Source organism: Rhinatrema bivittatum, chromosome 1, assembly GCF_901001135.1.
Source record: "Rhinatrema bivittatum chromosome 1, aRhiBiv1.1, whole genome shotgun sequence".
In the NCBI taxonomy this organism is placed as follows: Eukaryota; Metazoa; Chordata; class Amphibia; order Gymnophiona; family Rhinatrematidae; genus Rhinatrema; species Rhinatrema bivittatum.
Genome location: NC_042615.1, coordinates 648368198 through 648391757, shown reverse-complemented (window position 1 = coordinate 648391757; position 23560 = coordinate 648368198). Strand labels below are relative to the sequence as shown.

At 43.3% G+C, this 23560-nt stretch overlaps 1 protein-coding gene across 1 annotated transcript in view; it reads right to left on the bottom strand.

Moving 5' to 3' along the window:
* Positions 1-23560, bottom strand: part of LOC115100202 (protein limb expression 1-like) — a 125464-nt gene that overhangs the window by 9329 nt on the left and 92575 nt on the right. The window lies entirely within an intron of this gene.

The window sequence follows — 23560 nt, the reverse complement described above, 5'->3', positions numbered from 1 at the left end:
TTTTGGATGCGCTAGACTGACGCCCGATGCAATACCAGGATCAGCGCGTCCAAACCACCGTGTAGTTAATAGCGCTCATCGCATGTAGATTCCATATAATTGAGCCTATTAGTTATTACTGCGCAATTCAAAAAAATTCCTGGGCTGCCAATTTGCCCATTTTAACACGGAAAATTTAACACCAGCCCGGGATCTGGTGTTAAGGCATGCCGTGACCAAGGGCTCAACCCATAAAACAAAAATCCTGCTTTCTGAGGTTCCTCCTATTAGTATCGTCATGAAACGAAGTAGGAGGAACCACAGAAAGTAGCATTATGCAAAAAATAAACATTTCTGGATGCGCAATATACACGCACAATATTCACGGTCCAGGCCATGTATATCAAGCGTGTATATTGTGCCGGCAGTGGGAGAAAACAGATGCTCGTATTGAACGGCCATTTTATTAACCTGCTCTGACAGCCACATCTCCTGGGTGCCTGATGCCAAGGAGGTGCTAGGGACGCACAGTTTCCCCTAGCGCCTCTTTTTTTTATGTGGCAGCTCATTACCCTATTGCATTGCGTGCCTGGGAGAGATGGGTGGGCGCACATTAGCGCGCCAATATTGCATCGGCCTGTCTGTGAGGTGGACGCAGCAGTGCCAGCAAGGAAGAAAATTAGAAAAACCAAATGCAATCATTTAAGATTCTTCTTTTTCATTTTGTTTAATTTCTATGGGACAAGGGTATACGGTTTTTGAAAACCTTTCCTGTTTAATAAAGTCCACCATTAGGAATTAAAATAAACAGGTGGTGCTGCTGACTCCAGTTCCCTCCCCCCAGCCATCACCCTAATATTTGTGAAACTATAAGCAAGCAATCCACAAAGATGAAGAAAACATTTATGGGAGAGGGATGTATATATTTTTTAAACCAAGATGTGCCCATAATGAAAGGCACATAATTCATATTTCACAGAGTGCAAGTATGTAAGACATACAATTCTAGCAGAAAACAAAGAAGGAATAAGAGGCAGGCAAGTTTATATACTGAACTCTTCAAACAGAGGACAATTTTCAAAGGATAAGATGGCTTGGCAGACAATTGCCTCTTCTACCTGGATAAAAATATGTGTGGACTTCTGGTCTAGTGGTTTGCAGCCTGGTCCTCGGGACACACCTGGCCAATCATTTCCAGGATATCCACAAATCAAGCTACTGCATATTTATTGTGGCTACCCTGAAAAACAGACTGGCCTGGTGTGCCCCGAGGACCAGGTTCAGAAGCCACTGCTCTAGTCACACCGCAGGGAGGCGTTCCCAGAGGCATGGCTGGGTCAAGGCAGGAAGAGAGCACACAGGCCTTTGCTAGTTGCTACAGGTCCTGTACGTGGGCTATTTTACCCCTTGCAGCCGGCTGCCCACACAAAAGAGCGAGTGCCAAGTATGCAGCCAGCACCTTTACACTCATTTACAAAGAATAATGCCTGCCTTGTATCTGCCAGCGTACATTACATAGATCCGGACTATTTGGAAAATGCTTATAGTATTGACTCCTCCTTCAGTTTATCTTGAATACTGCTTTAAAGCAGCAGAGTTATTAAGGTGACCCCAAACCCCAACTTTCCAGATTCTTTTATGAATTGTGCATCTTTAGTCTTGCTCTCATGATTCATTGCAAATTGACACAACAAATTCATGCCCCATAATCCTTAAAGCCCAATGTAATTTGCATAGCCAGGGAGGATAGCTCTCAAAACTGCTCGTGTGTGCCCTTTTGCCTGTGCATACAGGGGCACACGCAAAGTTGCTCCTGTATTTTATAACCTGTGTGGATTGTATGCGCGCAGGTTATAAAATACGTAAACGTGTAGGCGCACATATGCTCATGCATGTAAAAACCACAACCCGCGCAAGTTTACATTTATCCAGAAAAGTATCGGCACTTATTTGGATTAAGTTCCTGATTTAGGTGGCTAAGTAGTGGCATTTTGCCAGCTAAGACTGAAAAATGCTACTCAGACAGACAAGTAGCACTTTCGGACTTATCTGGGTATGTAAGATAGGGGGATAAGTCTAAAAAAAGAATGTTCTACTTATCCAGATAAGTTCAACTATGTCCATTTAAGTAGCAGCAAAGCGCTTCTTAGCCGGATAACTTGGAATTTAGCTGGATAAGTGTGCGCAAATGATATAACCGTGTATTTGTACTTCAGATTTTCCAAGAATAAACAAATAGATTTTGTCCATGTAATTTAGATGCATTTACAGCCTCCCTCCCCTCCCGGTAAGTCAGTTTTTACATGTGTAAGTCAGAAAGTTTTATAATATGCGCCAGGCAATGAAATTACCATTTACCAGTTCACCCAGCCCATCTGCAATGCATGAAGACCCTACTGGTTTTTCAGCCTGAAGTCCCCCCATTTTACTCAGAGCCTCCAGCCAGTTATTTCTTTTTCAGTCTTAAGCTGTTTATGATCCCTTACACCAGATACTGAGCAGGAGTAAATATACATAAGCAAAAGATTTACGCACATCGGTTTGGAAGGTTGTAAAATAGCAATTTATGCATTAAATGTTGGTCCCTCTACTAAATGCCCCTGGCCCACCCCCTTTTTATATGTGCTAATTTACTTGTGGTCCCTGATGTATGCACATATTTGCATACATGCTATTTTACTCATGCATGTGCTATATTTTATGCATCCAACTTTTGAAAATTCACCTTTAAGATTTTTTTTTTTTTTGGTAGGTTTTTGAGCAATTTAAGAAGGACGAAAAGATGGAGAGAAAAGTCAGTAAGCCAGGTGCAGAGAACTATTTTTGTACTCAGAAACATACAACTAAAAATATTTTTAACCAAACTTTTAAAAGCTGCACTCCCTGGGCCTGTGTCTCATGTGGTGGAATGCAAATTCAATTCCTGGCTCAAATATCCCTGTCCTAGGGCCTGCTGAGGGTGGGGATGCAGCACTGGTAGCACAAACAGCCCCACCCCAGGATGAGAGGGATTCCTAGTCGTTGCACAATGGTGACACCCAGTGGCCAGATTTCAGGGCCCATGAGTGCAGGGTTTCGGAAGGCGCCCTGGTGCGTGGCTCCCAGACGGGGACTGTCCCTGCAGTCTCTGTACAAGAAGTATGTTGGCTGGGGATAGAAAATAGTGGGGAAAACATTGCTGGCTTCTTTCGAAAGAAAGAGCCCGCGACTCCTTTAGGGAGCAGGGCACAATGGGGGCGGGGAAGGCAAGGCGGGTGGGAGCAGAAAGGTGGGGCGGGGGGGGTTGGCCCGGCAGGTGGTGCCTCAATTAAAAAGGGGAAACACAGCGTGCGCGGCCCCCTTTTTGGCCAGGCACCTCTGGCTCGAGTTTTGTTTCCCTCCCACCCTCCCACTGCGTTTAGCTAGAGTGGGAGACGGTACTTTAGGAACCTGTCGCAGCCCTTGGCGTTGCGTGCGGTGACCAGCCAAGTGACACCCCCGCATATAGGTTATGTAGGGCACGGCCCGAGGACCAGCGGCCCCCGGAGCACTGGAGCAGGCAGCTCTGACTGGGTCAGCGGCCTAACAGGTCCGACACAGACCCTCGATGGCCAAGAGGGTGAGGGAGAGGAGGAGGAGTACTGAGGCGCGTAGACCAAACAACCCTGACTTCTATGGTCGGGTCACCGGCAATGACGCTGTGGCTTCGACAGCCAGGTGTCAGTGGCAGCTGCCCGGCTTCTACGGCCGGGGAGGGGGGGGGGGGGGCTGGTCACCCAAGAGTTTACTTAGTAGTCAGGTAAATAACGTTTTACAATGTTGTATTGTTATGTTAATGTTGCTTGTTTCTGTATTTATCACTTGTTATTGTATTTATATGGGCTGCGGCCATTTATTTATCCATTCAATAAATCTGTTGTCTAATATTAATCTGTGTGAGCTTTTGGAATAAATTAAGTATTGGGGGGGGGGGGGGGGAAGGGGGATATAAAAGAGGGAGTGAATAGACGTAGCCTTCCCACTGCTCACATTGAGCTCCTGATGTCAGATCCCGGGTCCTGGGTGCCGATTCAGCCGTGAGCCAAAAGTAGCCAGAGGAAACTGTGGGAGTAACCCCCCCCCCCCCCCCAAAAAAAAAAAAAAACAAAAAAAAAACAACCCTTACATTCCCTTAACAGATTAACAGCAAGGGAGCAAGAATTTTGCTCTTGGGTTTACAGTCAGACAAGAACTTGGATTAAGTACAAAAAGTTGTGTTTATTTTTGTAAGGTCCTGGGAAAATATGTGATGCTGCCTGTCTTAATATGATTGCTTTCTTCCGTTCACTAAATCTCAAGTTAAAACACACAGTAGCTGGTCCTCCAGTCTAGCAGCACTGAATTGATTTGCACGAGTGGAAAGTGCGATTTGGTCTGAATGTTGAATTAAATGAAACTCACCATAAGAAATGGAGATTCTCAGGCATTTTGTTTGTTTTAATGATCCAACCCAATTATCTACGTATATTTTTCTTTAGTGATGCAGCAGGATTACTCTATAGAATATGGAAGAATTCTTTTTTTATGGGTTGTTGTTTTGTTTTTTTTTAGTTTTATCCCTGAAGCTTCCTGCTGATCCTTTGCCACTTAAATCGCGGGGGAAAGACTAGAATCTGTTACCTTGAACCTTGTTTCGCAACTACCTGGGAATTTCTTCCCACCTCCACCCCCCATCATTTTATAATCCCTTCCCAACTTACTTTAATTGGGCACCAAATCATGGCCCCTGGATGTCGCTGTTGTGCAATGATTATGGTTGCTCCTACCCATCCCGGGGGCTGTGAGTGCTGCCTCCACAGCATCCCCAGCCCCAGGCAACCAGGGGAGTGGAAGACCTGAACCAGGATTCATAGCTGGGGGTCTCTGCATGGCAATGCACAGGGCTGCCACTGAGCCACCAGCCTGGCCTGTCTTAATACATTAACTTCATACTCTGTATGCTGCTCTAGCACAATCTTTACTTTAACAGGATGGCTTCCACAAAGAATGATGAGACTAAATGTGCCTGTGTGCATTTATTGGGCTTAAGATTCCGTGGTCTCTGTTCACACATGCACAGTTTGTACAGAGAGGATCTGTTTGCTTCACTATAGCAGATGCTGCCCTTGGCTAGGCTTTGGCAGTTCCCTTACTTCTTGGTACCTTAAAACCTATGCAATTGTGCTGCTCATCTGCTGACCAGATTTCTTCTCCTGACTTGAAAAGTACCTTGCTGGCACCTTGTTACACTGACTGGACAAGTTTGTATAATCCTCCTTCTCCCCAGAGGGCTGTGTGTGTGTGTGTGTGTGTGTGTGTGTGTCCCCCCTAGATCATTTTTTGACAACCCACTTACAACTCTTCTGCTCCAAGGCCAGGATTCTTTCCTTTCCTAGAAAATCACAAGAGCATAAATTTACTTTCCACTGCTTGGGAAACTCTTTCCTTGTCCTTGACATTAGAACATCAAGACGTATAGTGGTAATGGAAAGTTGCAGCTTTGCTTTCCCCTCCCTTACTTCTTGGAAGAGGATAAGAGCTCATTGACCTCCAGATCTGGGGCTGCAGCTGCTCCCTGCATACAACAGTTCCTTTGCTGCCTGTGTGTTTCCCCTACAACCTCTCTGAACCTTCTAGTCTCTATATAGCCTCACACTGAAAGGAGTGCTTTGTCAATTGGAACATACTATAAATATATATATATACTATATATATACTCCTTATTCCAAACTATACCTTTGTAAAGGGGACACATTCATTGGGAGGGGGCATTTAAAGCAGGGGTGGGCAACTCCAGTGCCTGAGGGCCGCCAATTTCTCAGGCTTTCAGGACATACCTAATGAATATGCATGAGAGAAATTTACAAGTACATTGCCTCCATTGTATACAGATGTATTTCATACATATTCATTAGGGATATCCTGTAAACCTGACCAATTTGTGGCCCTCAAACACCAGAATTGCCCATCCCTGCTCTTAAAGGGCTCATGCACAAAGGAAGAAACTGTGTCCTCTTCAGACAGTAATGTGATCTTTAGTTGGGACAAGCTGCTACCACCAGTAAAGACCAATTCAATCAGATATATGAGAGGAAAGAAGTATCTTGGGAAACATAACAATGCTGAGTTTGCAAGGCATAGCATTCTTTCTCAAATATAGCCAAGCCTGTATTAAAATATTGCCGAGGGAGCAAGTCACGATGCATAAAGTTTACACCGTTCAACATTGTTTTCCAGTTTTAAAATATTTTTGTCAGAATAGAAAAAGAGAAAACTTAAAAAAAAAAAAATCCTCTTTCTCCTGGTCCATGTACTCAGTAAGAGCTTGAAAGGTGCTGCTGGGCTTTGCTTGAAAATCTTGTCCTGTGGTCTACGTGCTCCCTTACACAGCAGCAGGACCCATAGGCGTGATGATGAAGTTTTGCATGCAGCACGTGTGCAAGAGGCTGAGAGAGAGAGGCAGACTGCACCGTGTTCCAGAACCCCGAGTCCATGCCCCGCTGAGATGATAAAACTGCTTCCCAGCTCCTCCTTCAACACCCCAGGGAAGGATGAACACAAGCTGTGCCTCGACAGACACAAGGATAAATAGAAGGAAAGAGAGCTTGGAAAACAGCAGGTAGGCACTCTTTTAACTGGTAAAGCAGAGGAACCTGTCAGTAGAAAGATGTAAGCATGCCTGCCAATAACTTGTAACTGTACAAACAAACAGATCTTTTGTGAGGATTTCGTAAAATCTACAAAAAAATGTGAAATTTAAAGCAGAAGAATGGGCGCCTGGCTGGAATCTGACTGTAAGGAGGACCCCTTAAACGAACACAAATTTTCATATCTTTACCAGCTGTCAGAGACCACATACAATGGGGCCACACATTTCTTCAAGGGGGTCACATTGAACTGTGGTGGTAGTTCCCTTAGAAATGCGGGTCATTGTATAGCTGTGCTCCTTCCTAATTCTAGGCTACAGCTTACCTTGAACATAAGAGCGTAAAAAGTCAGTCCTCTTACAGAAAACTATAAGGGCCCAAATACTGGGAGCTAGGGTTTTTTTTTCATTGAGATAACCACCACATTTATAGCATCAAGGCCTAACAAGTGAAAATAATGGAATGAATCGGCTTTCAATATGAAATGACAAACTCAGCCGCCACAATGGGGCCTTTAGGTGATCATGGCCTAGTAGCTGTCATATCAGAGCACGGCTCCTCTTTATATTTGTTCCCTACTGTATAGACAAGCATCAGATAGGACAGGCTATGTCCCACAACTGCTCTTTGAGCATTGTGTCCATGTTTGCAATGCTCTTTCTCAAAAACGTGCAGCAAACTGCTGTAAATTTGTTTTTGTATGACCTGGTAGTTCCTCCTTTCTCTTCCTTGTTCCTGTTCAATCAGAAGCAGTGCTGTGATTTGCAGCTACTCATGAATTTCTTTTCTTCCTATTTTAATAGACCTACCTCCCACTAATCTTAGTCTGTTCATTGCAGCAAAGGGTCCTGAGGTCAGGAGGAGCCATTCAACAAAGCTCCTTTTGGAGTCCTGGTGCATGGGGTCTAAATTAGGCAAACAGTTTCAAACTGTTCATGGTCACAATTACCTCCCCCCCCCACTATGGGCCTGTGAATGTTTTCTCTGCAGAATCACCAGCACTACCACTGAGCTACTGGGCCAACCCAGCCCACAAACTGCAATGATCATCGCATAAAATCTAGCTCTGTTTTGAATAGAAAAGATATCTAAGAACATAAGAAATTGCCTTACTGGGTCAGACCAAGGGTCCATCAAGCCCAGCATCCTGTTTCCAACAGTGGCCAATCCAGACCATAAGAACCTGGCAAGTAACCCAAAAACTAAGTCTATTCCATGCTACTGTTGCTAGTAATAGCAGTGGCTATTTTCTAAGTCAACTTAATTAATAGCAGGTAATGGACTTCTCCAAGAACTTATCTAATCCTTTTCTAAAAACCCCGCTACACTAATTGCACTAACCACATCTTCTGGCAACAAATTCCAGAGTTTAATGGTGCTTTGAGTGAAAAAGAAGTAGTGGGGGGGGGGGGGGTAGATTAAAAAAAAAAAAAGGAGTTAGGGATTAGGTAAAATTTTCTCAAGTAACAGCAGCACCACCATCACAAACATTTTATATACATTGATCAGCCAGTAGAGCAAAGTCATTAAGCTATCCCTTTTATTATGGCTGATTCCATGCCTCAAGCCCATAGCACTGCAGACTATGGTATAACAGGCATGACTGGGGATCATAATGCTATAGAGGAGACGTGTAAGACAGCTTAGGCCTTACTTTAGGATTTAGTGGTGTATTACTGAAGAAGAGGAATTTTCTAGGGATTGGTGGTAGGTAGGTTCCTTCCCCAAAGGGGTTGGGTCATGAAGAAGTGTATTTAAGGTGTTTCCAGAAGCACAGGAGGAGGATTCGGGAGAGAGATTCAGGAGTGGTTGGAGCAGTGTGAGAAGCAGAGGGCTGAGACTCCCACGAGTCAACAGGCCAGGGTGGAGACTGAGGCTCTCAGCCTTGGTAGGTGCTCAAAATGTTTCTGGTTTTAAGAAGATAAAAGAGCTGAAGAAACCCAGGAGGGTTTTTCTAGGAGAAAAGATCCCTCGTCCAATTGGGCTTTGCTGATCTGCCTTGGCAAGTCCGTATCTTGAGACCTATTTGGTTAGGAAGAGAGAAGTTTCCAGTACTGCATCTAAGGGTTGGACTGGGAAAGCCCCTGATAAGAGGGAACATTTTACATAAAGAGCAACTGTGAGTAACATTGAGATGTTTGTGGGGATCGGAAGTGAAAAGCTGTTAGACTTTTTACTCTGGACTTGTGCTACTGAAGTTGGTTTTTTCTTTTCTCATTTTATTCTGCTTTCTTGACTTTGATTTGTTAGACTTTCTGGAATAAATTCCTTCTATCCTTTGGAACAACATTTTGTAGGGATGTGCAGAGGGACGCCATACGTTGCATTCGTGATTCGGATTCGTCGGGCAGCAGATATGTTGCATTTGGCCGTATGGCGCCCCGATGCGTTAATACAGCGATTTCTATTCGTGTCCCAGCTAAAATTTAAATTAACTACAACCCCCACCCTCCTGACCCCCCAAGACTTATCAAAACTCCCTGGTGGTCCAGCAGGTAGTCCGAGAACCATCCCCTGCACTCTCCCACCCTCGGTGCCAATAGCCTTTGACACAGGGGCTACCGGTGCCATTGGTCAGCCCCTGTGTCATATGGTCATCGGCGCCATCTTGTGCTCCTATCATGTGACAGGAGCTGACCAATGGCACCGGTAGCCCCTGTGACATAGTATGGGCAAAGGCTATCGGCGCCGGGAGCGACCTCCTGCACGCCAGCAGTCCGATGCCAGTACTCAAAATGGCGCCGATCGCCTTTGCCCTCACTATGTCACAGGTACCGACGGTCGGCCCCTGTGACATAGTGAGGGCAAAGGCGATCTGCTGCCAGTATTCAAAATGGCGCCGATCGCCTTTGCCCTCACTATGTCACAGGGGCCGACCGTCGGTACCTGTGACATAGTGAGGCAAAGGCGATCGGCGCCATTTTGAGTATTGGCCATGTGATAGGGGCTGACCAATGGCACCAGTAGCCCCTGTGACAAAGGCTATTGGCGCCATGATGAAACCGGCACCGAGGGTATGAGTGCAGGGGATGGCTTCTGGACCCCCCGCTGGACCATCAGGGAGTTTTGGTAAGTCTTGGGGGGGTTCAGGAGGGTGGGGGTTTGTTTAAATTTTTATTTAGGTGGCCGTATAATTCGGGGAAGATTCGTGTATTCGTGGGGAATCGCAATACGTTTCGCTTCCCCACGAATACTACGAATAGTGCAATATATGTTGCGGATCGCCAATACGGCGAAAACGAATGCATACCCCTAACATTTTGTTAAGGACCTCCATTTTTTGATCTGGCTGAGTGCAAGTCTCCCCTTTGCAGATCCCCATGGTTTTGAACTCCTGGTTTTTGCTGACTCCAAGGCTGCAGAAAGGCCTTTCCTCACCCCTGTGTCAAATGAAGGGGAAGCTAACCAATTTGGCAGTGCAGTAATATTGGAGCGATACAGAGGCATTATGACATTTTCCGCTGTACTCATCCATTTTTTTTATTTTGCATTTAGGTCACTTGGACAGTGGTTCTTGCAATTAATGAGAGTGTAATCCCCTAAGCGTCTTGTTTTATGCAATCAGAACATTAGGGCTCCCAAATGATGAGAAAAATGAGACTTATAAAAGAGTAATTCTTTCTCAGTGATCCCAAAGTTTCTTCAGGAACAAGGATGCTTCTGCTCTGATTGTGTGTTATTTTATTTTAATGCACTGAAAATCATATATCCTTACAGGAAGGCGATTTCTCAGATTTTTATGTAATTTAATTTATTTATATGGGTTCTATTTGTACTTATTTGTGTATTGTGTTTGGTTTGGTACATGGGAAATGTATTCTTTGATATTAGTAACCACTATATAGGTTTACTTTGCATATGAGACCATGTGTGAAGTTTCTTACTTGTTATGAAAATTACATTTCAGAGCTACTAACATTTAAGAACAGAAAGCCAATCTTTGTGCTTTCTGATTGAGAATACTGATTGACAGCATATCAGTTAAACAACAATGGGAGTGTTTATTGCTAATTTTAAAGAAAACGCTTAGAGAGGGTACATTTTGGCGGTCCGCGTATATCTAAAGTCTGCGTGTATGCATAAGTTCGTTTTGAAAATCAGCTAGTACGTGGCAAGCTAGTGCTGTCTACACACACACAAATTTATCCCTGCTCATTAGCAGGAGTAAACGTGTGTGAATATATTTATACACATGCTTTTGAACAACAAACGTATGTGCATAAATGATATCCTTGCCCTCGTAGTGCCTTTTTCTAATGCGCATAAAAATATGTGCAGGATTGCTTCCATGAATAATTTTCCATAAACAATCCCCCCAGGCAATTTTCAAAAGCCCATTTACATGCATACAATTGCATTTTATGTGCATAAATCTTTGTGAAAACCAGGCCCTAAGAGTTCACTGATATGCCAGTGTTCACTGAACTGTGGTATATAATCCGTCTTCATTACACAAGTTCACAATTTAGGAATTAAATGGTATATTTGACCAGTTAGCTTGGATGCCTAGGTAAATGCCTTGATTAGTGCCTGTATGATCTCAGCAATTAGATATAACCAGATATTTCTTTTCCTGATGCAGACATTACCACATTAATATATGCTTTTATGTCTTCAAAGACAGATTGCATTGAAGTAGGCCATCTTGGGCCTACTGATAAGATAGCCCAAGAGCCTGCTGCTATTGCAGAACATGGTGACTTCTGAGAGGAAGTGAAAAAATGCATTGTGGTATAGATATATCCTCTATGTTAGTACAATCCAAAAACCACCTTTGAGAACCCTGGTGGTTTAGTCTATGGGATAAGTAGACATGTATAAAGTACCGTATTAAGTCTTTGCCCAAGATTGTCTCCAGAAATAGGATCTAGTAAATTTTCTTGCCAGCTTGTGAGGATGGCAACAGGACAACATCTACTGAAGCTCTTGTTTGGAACCCATCTGTAGTGGTAAATACAGTGCGGCATTTCCTTTGGAAAGCTGTTTCAGAACACTGGAATATCCTCTGTTGAAATAGCTTAAGCCAAAGTACTGTGCCTGTGTCTGTTGCCCAGGGATTCATTTCTGGCAGGATGACTCAGAATAGTTGTTCTGCTACCTTTTTACTTGGACCCGATGAAATAGGTCCCCACAGAAATGGAGTGTGAAAAGTGTGTTCGCATATATATGTGTAAGAGAGAGATTGTATGTGCTTAGGGGGGAGAGAGAGAGCTCACACTGTGGTTGCCAATTTCCTACTGTGAAAATTCCAAACACTTGGATGTGTAGAGTAAAATTTTCACCTTTGTCCTTCCACGTGACTATTTATTTAAAAAAAAAACCAAAAAACTTTTATTATTTGCCTTATTACTAGAAAAATGTGCACAAAGTCCAACCAAATCATCCCAAATATTAAAATACCAACAACATCCCATTAGAACAATCAGGAAAATTACAATTACTTAATAACTGCCATTCCCAACATTAGGAAAATGTGTCTTATTTTTTATTTTTTTTACCTTATATCACACTCTTTTGCCCATCACTGCCATCCCAGGACCGATGCAAGGATATTAGATGCCCTAGGCCAGGGCTTCCCAAACTTTAACCAATGTGACCCCATTTTACCACTTGAAAATTTGTATGACCCCCAGACGATTACCAAAGCACTCCACTCTCACCCTCCCACACTCCAGCTGATCCCCTCTCTCAACGTCCATCCCCTCCAGAGGACCTCCTCTTTCAACCTCTGCCCCTCCAGCTGATCCCTCTTATATTTTACAGCTCCTCTCACCTTCCCAGACCATCCTCTCTCTCACCCCCTCTAGCCCTTTCCTCTCTTCTAAGTTAATCTTCACTCATCTCCACTCCATTTTATAACCTCCAACTTATCTCTGTCATCCCTTTCTCATCCAGTCCACAACCCCCTCTCTTAAGCACCCCCTCCTCCTGTTGCCCTTCCCTCCAGTTAGAATTTGTTTAACTTAACTTTTAAAATTTGTTAGAATTTGTTTAACCTATTTTCTCTCTAACAGCCTAGTTCTACATTCCCTGTTATAATGTAACTTTTGTTGTTGTTTGCTCTGTTAACTGGTTACCCCTTGTTTACTGTAAACCAGTACGATAAGACCTGGTCTTGAGCATCGGTATATTAAAAGAATTTAAATAAATAAATAAATAAATTATTCATATTCCAGCCTTATCTCCAACCGTATTTTCACATCCCCCTAGTTGATCCCCTCTCACCCTACATCCCCATTTGATCATCTGTCAAATCTCCCTCAGTCTCCACATCCTCTCCAGGTGATTCAACCCTAAAAATCCCTCCTGCATCTGATCCCTTCCTTCAAACAGTCCCTTCTCCAAACATTCCCCTGGTCAAGGCGGATGACTCTGGGTCAAAGGTGGATGACAACTGTTGGAAAGAGAGGGCAGGCAGCTGACAGGAGCAACAGTTTCTTGAGTAGATTCAGTAGTTGGTGAGGAGACAGAAGTGGCAATCTCCACTGGCCTGTGCACACTCAGTGCACCCTTCCCTCCATGGCTGTCCCAAACCCAATTGTGATGTACAAGCAGCAGCAATATTAATAATGAAAGTCAGCATAGGGTCTGTGAGTCAGTGCAAGCTCACAGGCCCTGTGGCAGCCCAGATCCCTTCTTATTTAGGGCTTCCTGGTACCACAGAAACTCATGCAAGGGCAGGGCTGAGTGTGTGCTGGGTCACAGGACCTACACTGACTTCCATTACTAATGCTGCTGCTGGGACCTGAAAGAAATATGCTTCCCTTTGAGGCACTTGTGACCCCAGCTGAACACTTTATGACCCCAACTGAGGTCTCAACCCATGGTTTGGGAAGCCCTGCCTTAGGCAAAGCTTACAGCCTTGTGTGACCCCCACCCCCTTCCCATACACACAATTAAAAAATTATGCAGTTATGGTAATAGATTTCACATGGAAAAGAACATTCAAAGTACAGTCTTCTAATGTAAAAATATCACTCACAACCTGCATATTATATTTCCAGGCACTGCTGTGGTGCTAACCAGAAAACCCAGCAAAAACTCCATATGGTATTAGGCCTATTGTAACAGGTGTTGGGTGTAGGCTTGGCCACCAGAAAGCCTATCTACCAGCAGTCAAAAAATAAAAACCCTACCTCAGAAAAGGCAACACTGCAAATATTATACCGGGCCCTTAAACACCAATACATCTCCTATTAGGTCAGCAGAACAAAGAAAGCTGCTATAGATCCTTACACAGAAACTACATGCCAGCACAATACTTCACCTAGGTCACACAGTACAAAACACAGACAACCCTCCCCAAATCCAGCTGCAGTCCCATAATATATAAATAAAAAGAGACCATAATATATAAATAAAAACATGCAGACAAAAAACCTGAACTGGAAACTGCAACAAGCCAAACTCTATATATAGTGCAAAAATTGAAAAAACAAACATCTTCATCTCTCATAAAATATCAAAGAAAATCAAGAAATATAACAATCATAAAAGTGAAACTGTACAAATATAAATAATACACATATTTCAAAACAGCTGAATTGACTTACATCCAATAATAAATAACTCATTCTAAAATTTAAAAAATGTAACAAACATGAATAAAATATGCCAGAACAGCAGACTCATCAAATAAAGTCCAACAGTTAAAACAAACAGAGGTAAAAATTAACCCCAGCTCTCCATTCCTAGGAACTTCTTGATTTCCATTCACCTTCAGATTATTGTAGATTATTTATTTATTTATTTACTTACTTATTTAAAGGCTTTTCTGTACCGATATTAGTGGGTACATCATATCGGTTTACATCCAAACTGCAGATTGGATGTAAACCGATATGATGTACCCACTAATATCGGTACAGAAAAGCCTTTAAATAAGTAAGTAAATAAATAAATAAATAATCTACAATAATCTGAAGGTGAATGGAAATCAAGAAGTTCCTAGGAATGGAGAGCTGGGGTTAATCCCCAGCTCTCCATTCCTGTTATCCATTTCTGTTATCCCATTCCCCAAGGATGGGGAATGGGATAACAGTGACTAAAAACTAGAGAAATAACTAAAGGATGGCGAAGGAAGAAAAAAACTGCAGAGAAATAACATGATAACATGGTAACATCATAACATGATTATTAGTAGGTTAGAGGCAACATATGAGGGGATGAGTTTATGGAGGAGGGTCCTAATCTGAGTATACCTGTTTGAAGAGCCAGGTCTTTAATTTTTTCTTGAATTTGATGGTGCAGGGCTCGAGGTGGAAGTTCGCAGGTAGTGTGTTCCAGTGGGCGGGGCCTCCAATGGACAGGGCTCGATCACTTGTGGAGGAGAGGTGTGCCTTTTTGAGGGAAGGAATATGGAGCATGCCATTGCGGCTAGTTCGAGTGGGACGGCTGGATTGTATGAAGTGGAATGGCTCGTCAAGCCAGTTAGAATTGTGTATGTAAATGGATTTATGAATAATGGTGAGGGTTTTGAAGAGGATACGTGAGGGGATAGGGAGCCAATGAAGGTCTTTGAGGATGAGGGTGATATGGTCGGATTTGCGGGCATATGTGATGGTTCTAGCTACCGCATTCTGCAGCATTTGGAGCGGTTTTATGGTGGAATAGGGGAGGCCAAGAAAAAGAGAATTGCAGTAGTCCAATTTGGATGAGAGGGTCGCCTGAATGACTGTGCGAAGATCATGGGTGTGGAGAAGCAGTTTGAGCTTTTTCATAACGTTGAGCTTATAGAAGCCTTCCTTTAGGACTTTGTTGATGTGTTTTTTCATGTTTAGGGACTGGTCAATCAGGACACCAAGGTCTCATACGCAGGGCTGAGAGGCAATAAAATTGAAGGCTGGGTTGCTTGAGAGGGAGGGCTTAGAGCTTTGATGGTTGGATATAAGAAGCAGTTCAGTCTTGGAGGAGTTTTGGATTAAGTCTTGGAGGAGTTAAGATTAATTAGAGATTGGGAGCTTGTGGGGGAGATTAGTGGGGGAGAGGGAGGGTGCATACTTTATCCTCTTTCTCTCATATACACAAACTTCCTAACATATATATTCATTCTCTCTCACACACATGTTGACTGCCATGCACCCTCTTCTCTCAAACACAGCCTCGCTCTCTCTCTCACACACACACAAACACACAGGATATCATATTCACTGACTCACTCTCCCTCACATATACACATACACACAGGCTTTCTCACACTCATTAATTCTGTCTCCTTCATACACACTTTCTCTCCCTCATACACACATGCACTCGCTCTCTCACACACTGGCTTTCTCTCATTCTCACCCACACAGGCTCTCTTCCCCCTCCCCCAACTCACCCACAAGCTATTTCATACTCACTGGCTTTCTCTTCTACTTCCATGCACGGGCTCTCTCACACACAATCCCTCTCCCTCACATACACACATACATAGACACAGGCTATCACACTCTTTGGCTCAAACCCCCCCCCCCCCACACACACACACACACACACTCAGGCTATCTTCACTGCTCATATATTTGGCTGGCAGGGCTTGGATTCCCTGCTGTTTCTCTATTCATGGGGCACATCTTCTTCTTCTGATGTCCCTGCCGGTCTGCTGCTCCTAAAATGCATCTTATTTGGCCAACAGGTCTTGAGATCCCTGCTAGTCTGCTGCTCCCATGGCACATCTTTTTTGGCTGGCAGGGCTTGGGATCCCTGCTGGCCTGCTGCTCCTGAGGTGCTTTTTTTTGTCCAAACTGCAGCTCCTCCTACCTAGTGCCAGTGCCTTCAGCTAAGCGAACAGCATCCCTACTGCCAGTGGCATACCTAAAGTATTTGGATTATGGGGCAGATACTTCCTTTGGCACTTTCACCCCTAAGGTTCACTTCTCTATCCCCCCCAGTGATCTCTGGTTCCCCTCTCCCTCACACAGGCTCCCTTTCGCTCTCTCTCTCGCACATACACCCTAACAAAGGCTCTCTCTCTCTCTTGCACACACTCTCATAGATCCCTGCTCACAGGCTCCCTTTCTCACACACAAACATGCACCATCACTCCCATCCACATACGCACATACACAAAGGCTCCCAGTCTCTTATTCACATACACACTCACACATGCACTCCCATATACACATGCAGGCTCCCAATCTCTTATTCACATATATACATACACACAATCATACCCTCACTCCCATACAAACATACACAGGCTCCCAATCTTACTTACATATAAACACACACACACACACACACACACGCACATGCTCACTCCCATATGCATGCACACACAAGCTCCCAATCTCTTACTCATATACATAATATACCCTCATTTCCATACACACACAAACAGGCTCCCAATCTATTACTCACATATACATACAAACACACACCCTTCCTCTCTCAATCACATAGGCTCATGTGCGGACATACCGGGCCTCTCCTTTTTCAGCTGCAGGCAGGATGAGCTCTGCCTATGGCTATCCGGCCTCTCTCTTCCATGTCTTCCGCTGTACATGAGATGAGCTCCACTTGCAGCCCACCGGATATTACTGCTCCTTGGCCGTGAGTGGGATGGGCTCTGCTCGCGGCCCACTGGACCTCCTTCATCTTCTGCCACAAGCGGGATGGATCTGCTCATGGCCCACTGGGCTTCCTTCTGCCGCAAGCGGGCCGGGCTCTATTTGTGGCTCACTGGTCCTCCATCATCTTCTGCCATGAGCGGGATGAGCTCCGCTTATGGCTCGCCAGATGTCGATGCTCTGCTGGTGGCCTCAGGTTGGGGCCTCTCGAAGGCTCCTCCCTACTGCCAAGATTGGTGTGGCGCCTCTTCTGTTACTTTTGGCACACAGGTCAAACATCAGCTGTTTGAAGTGCGTGGGCTATGGAGGCCCTTGCAGTCCAAACAGCTGCCATTTGAACTACGTGTTGCAGGAGCTACAGAAGAGACGCCGCATTGACCTTGACAGTAGGGATGGTGTTCACTTAATTGAAGGCACCAGTGCTAGGCAGAAGAAGGTTTTCAGGCTGGGTGGACTGCAACTGGATTTGAGAGCTAAAATCTGGACATTTTCCGACATTTTAGCCTTCCTGAAATATTTATACTGTGCGGAGAAAATCCAGATAGTTGGCAACCCTAGCTCACTCCCAGCCCTGGCTCCACCCCCTCACAAGTTCACATCTGCCCCTGGCCTCACTCCTCCATCCCCTCCCAAACCAACCCCGTTCCACAGTTCCTCTTCCTTTTTGTCTACAAATGAAATCCTGAGTATAACATCATAGAGATGGGACTACCCAGAGTAATCTGTAAGCTCTGAGCAGCCATCTGAAGTCCAAGTCTTGAACTCTTGACCAAAAAGTCACAAACCTCAAGTCATCCAGGACCCCACTGGACAACAGTCTATATACATATAAGTGACCATCTGGTCCCAGGTCATAAAAAGCAGGTACTGTAAGTCAATTCTGAGTTATCCATTATTCTGTTAAAGCTATTTATACTGACAAACTCTTAACATGCTCTGAAATGAGTCAAAAAAACTAGGACAGACTAGTTTGCTTCTTATGACCGGCAGCTGATGTTCAACCCTAGGTCTACTGAGTCTGCACACTGAAATCTTCACTGGCTGCCACTGAGCGGAATGGAGTTTATGCGGTGTCTTATTACTAAGAACATACCCAGGAAAATCCCTCTTTTATTCACCACAAAGTATAGATCCACAGAAGGGCCTGCACCAGATTCTGCTTTCCAGTTTTATCGGATACATCTTTAATTTGTGGTCAAGAGCCTACAGAAATCCTTAGATTTGTAGAGGGATATTAATGTAAGTGGCATGTTTATAGCTTTGGGAAAAAGGAGTATTCTCATTGCTTTGCTCTAAATTTACAATGTTACTCTGGTGATAAGTTGCTGTGTAAAAATTAGACCTTTAGTTTGCCTGTGTGTGGCTGTTCTATGACTTTTTGCTCCTATTTTTTTTCAGTTTTCACTGGTTAGAATTCCCTTGTTAATCACTCAGTTAACCCACTGTACAAAGATAGAAACCCAGATTTTGAGGTGTTTCTTATTAATTATTGTCGTATTGTCTAACAGCTATAGACAATATGACAGCTACTTTAAGTTGTGTTTAAATTCTCTATGTGGTAATTGAGGATGCATATGCTAGCAGCAGTGGTTTGGGAATTTTGAAAGAGCAACATCTAGGCCATGTTCTATATGGATACCAGCATGTATGCAAAATGAATTAAACAGAATCACAAAACACACCAATTGCTCTATACCCTCCCTCATGGGACAGTAATAAGTATTAGAGTATTAGTGAAACCACCAATATATCACAGACTGCAAACTTTATTACTGTCAGAAGTTAACTGTGCACATTTTGCTTGTGAGTTTCTCAAGAATACATGCTTTTTGTGCACATGCAGTATGACCTTGCTTGCCAAGCTGAAGTTCATGGCCATGTTCTGTTTGCTACCTGAATCAAGTCAGCAACTTGGGCTGGTGCCTGGGTTGATGTAAATGAGGCTTTTAGCTGAGTCACAATTGATCCACCCTCCTTCAGTAGATATCTCTTAATATCATTATGTTTCTCAAAATGGGTTTGTTCTGTTTCAGTGTAAGACTGCTAGGACACGTGATTTCTTTTGTATTTCGGTAGTATGTATTACTGTTTCTGGACCTAGCAAATAATACAGAAATCTAACCCTGGAAAAACGCAAATCTTTGTTTTTAAGGTTTATCTTCCAGTTACATCATGTATCTCTCCTACAGTTAAACCAAAAAGCTTCTATCACTGGTCCTTCTTTGCTCTGATACAGAGGCTTTTATGAGGCTACATCAACTCTTGGGGTCTTTTGAGTAAATAGGATACAGGATTGTGCTTCAACCCCTGAAGAGGCAGGGTAAAAGGAGGCAGACTCAGGAGTAGTCCTAGGAAATATTTCTTTACAGAGATGGTAGTGGATGCATGGAATAGCCTCCCAGTGGAAGTGACAGAGACAAAGACAGTATCTGAATTCAAGAAAGAACGGGAAAAACACAGGGGATGTCTGAGGGAGTGAGGGGAATTATAAAGATAAATTATTTGGTGTGGATGGGCAGACTAGATAGGCCATATGTTTTTTTTTTCCTGCCGTCACGTTTCTAAGGATCTTGCCTGTGATTCTAGTCTTTACTGAGATTTTAATCTTTTCACAGTAGAGTCCTATAACATTCTATACTGGTTTTGTTATCTTATGCATCTCATTTATTCTGCATTGAGATATCTTTCTATAAGAACCTATGTAATATGCTGTTTATATAGACATGCATAACAATTAACATGCCAGATATGTAAGGTCTCTTTTGATTAGTTAGAAGTCCATATTCAAAAGATTTATCTGGTTAACTTTGGAAGTTACCCGCGCAGATCTTTGGTTTAAAAAAATCCCCCCATGCTCTCAATCTAAATTTTGTCTGGGGAAATCATTCCTCACACAAAATGTAGCTGGATAAAAAAAGAGGCGGTGATGTGGTATCAGGGAGCAGAGCTTAACGTTAGCTAGACAGCACTGATGTTCAGCATCTAAAAAAAGATATAGTTGCGATGGAGAAGGTACAGAGAAGGGCAACCAAAATGATAACGGGGATGGAACAGCTCCCCTATGAAGAAAGGCTGAAGAGGTTAGGGCTGTTCAGCTTGGAGAAGAGACGGCTGAGGGGGGATATGATAGAGGTCTTTAAGATCATGAGAGGTCTTGAACGAGTAGATGTGACTCGGTTATTTACACTTTCGAATAATAGAAGGACTAGGGGGCATTCCATGAAGTTAGCAAGTAGCACATTTAAGACTAATCGGAGAAAATTATTTTTCACTCAACCACAATAAAGCTCTGGAATTTGTTGCCAGAGGATGTGGTTAGTGCAGTTAGTGTAGCTGGGTTCAAAAAAGGTTTGGATAAGTTCTTGGAGGAGAAGTCCATTAATGACTATTAATCAATTTTACTTAGGGAATAGCCACTACTATTAATTGCATCAGTAGCATGGGTTCTGCTTAGTGTTTGGGTAATTGCCAGGTTCTTGTGGCCTGGTTTTGGCCTCTGTTGGAAGCAGGATGCTGGGCTTGATGGACCCTTGGTCTGACCCAGCATGGCAATTTCTTATCTTTTTATCCAGGTATGTCTGGTCATGCTGGTGGACTGTCCTATGGCTATTCTGGGCAACTTGGACTTTATCTAGGTATATTCAGCGGAATAAGCAACCAGGTCTGTTCTGCTGAATATTTGCGTTATCTGGGTACCTTTACCTGGATAACTTTCCTGCTCCCCAGCTTACTCAGGGTGGACCTCTAAGTTCTTAAATGGAACATAGGGGCCAGTACATGTTACTGACTTAGAGTCCATTTCCAAAAGGATTAAGTGCCTGACTTCTAGAGTTTGGCTCTTAAAACAGCCCCTTTGAAAACTGACTGACTAAGGCTGAGCACCTACATTCAGGGCCCCTAAAGCGTGGACATCTTCACAGGAGGAGTTAGAGTGTGGAAAAAGTTAGGTGCCTAGCGCTGATTTTCCAAATAGTCCACTGAATGATTTTTTTTCTTTGTCAGTCCATTGCCTCATAATTTTGTGCATATTTTTTGCAGGACTTTTGGGTGATGGCGGAAGAATTTAGCATGCGAATGAAAAAACAAAAGGGCTCATCCTAGGTGATAACTTTCCTGGATATAGACTCAGTTTGGCAGAAATGGTTCAAGGAGAAGCTGTTGAAACAGAGAGCTGAAACAGATGATACACTTAGTGAGGAAAGTAACTCTTTGCCAGATACAGTCCCTCAACAGAAACCTGAATGTTGGGTAATGCCAATGGGATGGGTCATCTGGTGCCAAATGTCCACCTCCATGTTAGGTATGTGCAGTAGCCATCATTACATCAGAGACACAGAAGCCCTGCAGGAAGACTTAAGAGTGTGGAAACCATTTCTCAAGAAGTACATTGATCGAATCATTTTCCAGTAGCACCAGTATCCAACAGTTATACTCAGATACATCAGCTGGTGCTGGTTTTGGAGTATAGTACCAGGGAGTTTGGTGCACTGTGTCCTGGCTAGCTGAATTGTCAAGGACCTTCATTTTCAGGGTTTGATGTTGTTTTTTCCTGGGAATTATCACTGTTTATTACAACAAAAATGGGAGAAACAAGTGGAAAAAACGACTCACCATTTTTCCAGGTAGATATCATTCATGTTCTTGTTGTAATAAACAGTGTTAAATTCCCAGGAAAAATAAAATAAAATAAACTAAAAATGAAGGGGAAATATCACCTTTCTGAAGCTTTTGTCAATCATGGTGGCACTAGTTATCTGGTGCCACTGGTTCTATAACAGGTAGGTGATTTTCTGGTGCATTAAATATGGGTGTGGTAGACACCATAAATAAGCTATTAGCAATGTGCAAACTAGTAATCAATCTGCTCATTTAGTTTGTGCTGACATGCCTACAGTTCAACGTAATGGTGTGGGCTAAACATACCCTGGGGGTACAAAATGTGATAGCTAACTCTTTCTCTCTTTCTGTCATGGACCTTTTGGTCTGACTCAGTATGACATTTCTTATGTTTCATTCCAAGTGATCTCTTTACAGAGAACAAACTAGGTGAGAGCAGATATTCTGGAGCATCTATGGAGAGCTGGAGGCCAGTGGGATGGAACTTCCAATGAGGATCAGTAGTTCTGGAAACGTGCAGAGTGTCCAAATGTGGATATGGTCAGGGTGAACTCTCCCTTGGTGGCAGTGGATAGCATCTTCACTGGAATCCCAGGAGACTTATGGTCACCTATATCCTGCAGGCCAGAAAAAAAGGACTTATCGAGGACAGGGCATGTTATCTTGCCTTGTCAGTCTAACTTTCCTTGTAAAGGTGCAGGGTTGGAGTGACTCCACCCTCAGCTTTGTAGATAAGAAAATAATGGTGGATAGATCTAATCAAATAGGAATGACCAATGATGTGAGGCATCTTATTATGCACAATATCCTTACATAGTTATAACACATCCTGCCAGAAGTGTGTGAGTCCTCCTAGAGGCAGGTTTATTTTGATGAGTTTCTTCCCTCACTTTATTTGAGGCCTTGAATGCTGGCGAGCTAGTGGTGATTTCAAGGGACGCTGGTAACAGTGGACTGCTAGCTGGAATATGAAGCTTAAAGGGGAAAAGTTACAATGCATAGATCCAAAACAGATCATGCAGGCAGCAGAGATCTATTAAGCCTGAAGGCAGTGAACCCCTTGGTGAAATATCCAGTGCAGAATTCCAGGACATACATGGCAGCTAGGCCAAAGGGCAGTGACCATTTTTTAGGACCTCAGGACCTGGCTCTACTTGTATGCAATCAGTTCACAGTGATACTGAACAGATCCCTGATAACAGTGAGCCTGGTAGCTCAGGTGTCAGATACACCCCAAGACAGGTTTTCCACTCCCTGGGTCAGATGAGGCTGGGGAAGCTGCAAGCTCAAGATCTCCAGACTTGCCCTAAAGGAGAAGGAGTTGTGGTCATCCCTAAAGGGTATAATTTCAACCACAAAATCACCTCATAAGATAATAATTTCTTCTGTTCAGATCTTTCAAAATATATAATTAAATTTCCCAACTGTATCTTTTTGAAAAATATTTTTAAGACATTTTTTAGAGACAAAAAATTTTTTGAAACAAAATTTTTTAGCTGGAGAGGAAAGTTTCATACTTATTTTTATCCCCAACCAGGCGATATCTCTTTTATGTAATCATGAACAAACCTCCATCAGCCGAATATTTTTCTGTGAAATTTGATGTTTGTGTGCGTGGATTAAAAATCTGCCGTCTCAATCTATAGAATTGCAAACTACATCTTTTCAAGAAAGTCAAACTGTAACTGCACAATTGTTCTTTGAATTTCTACAAACAGCTCTCGCTGACTTATTTATTTAAATCCATGCCGACTTATCTGTCCAGCC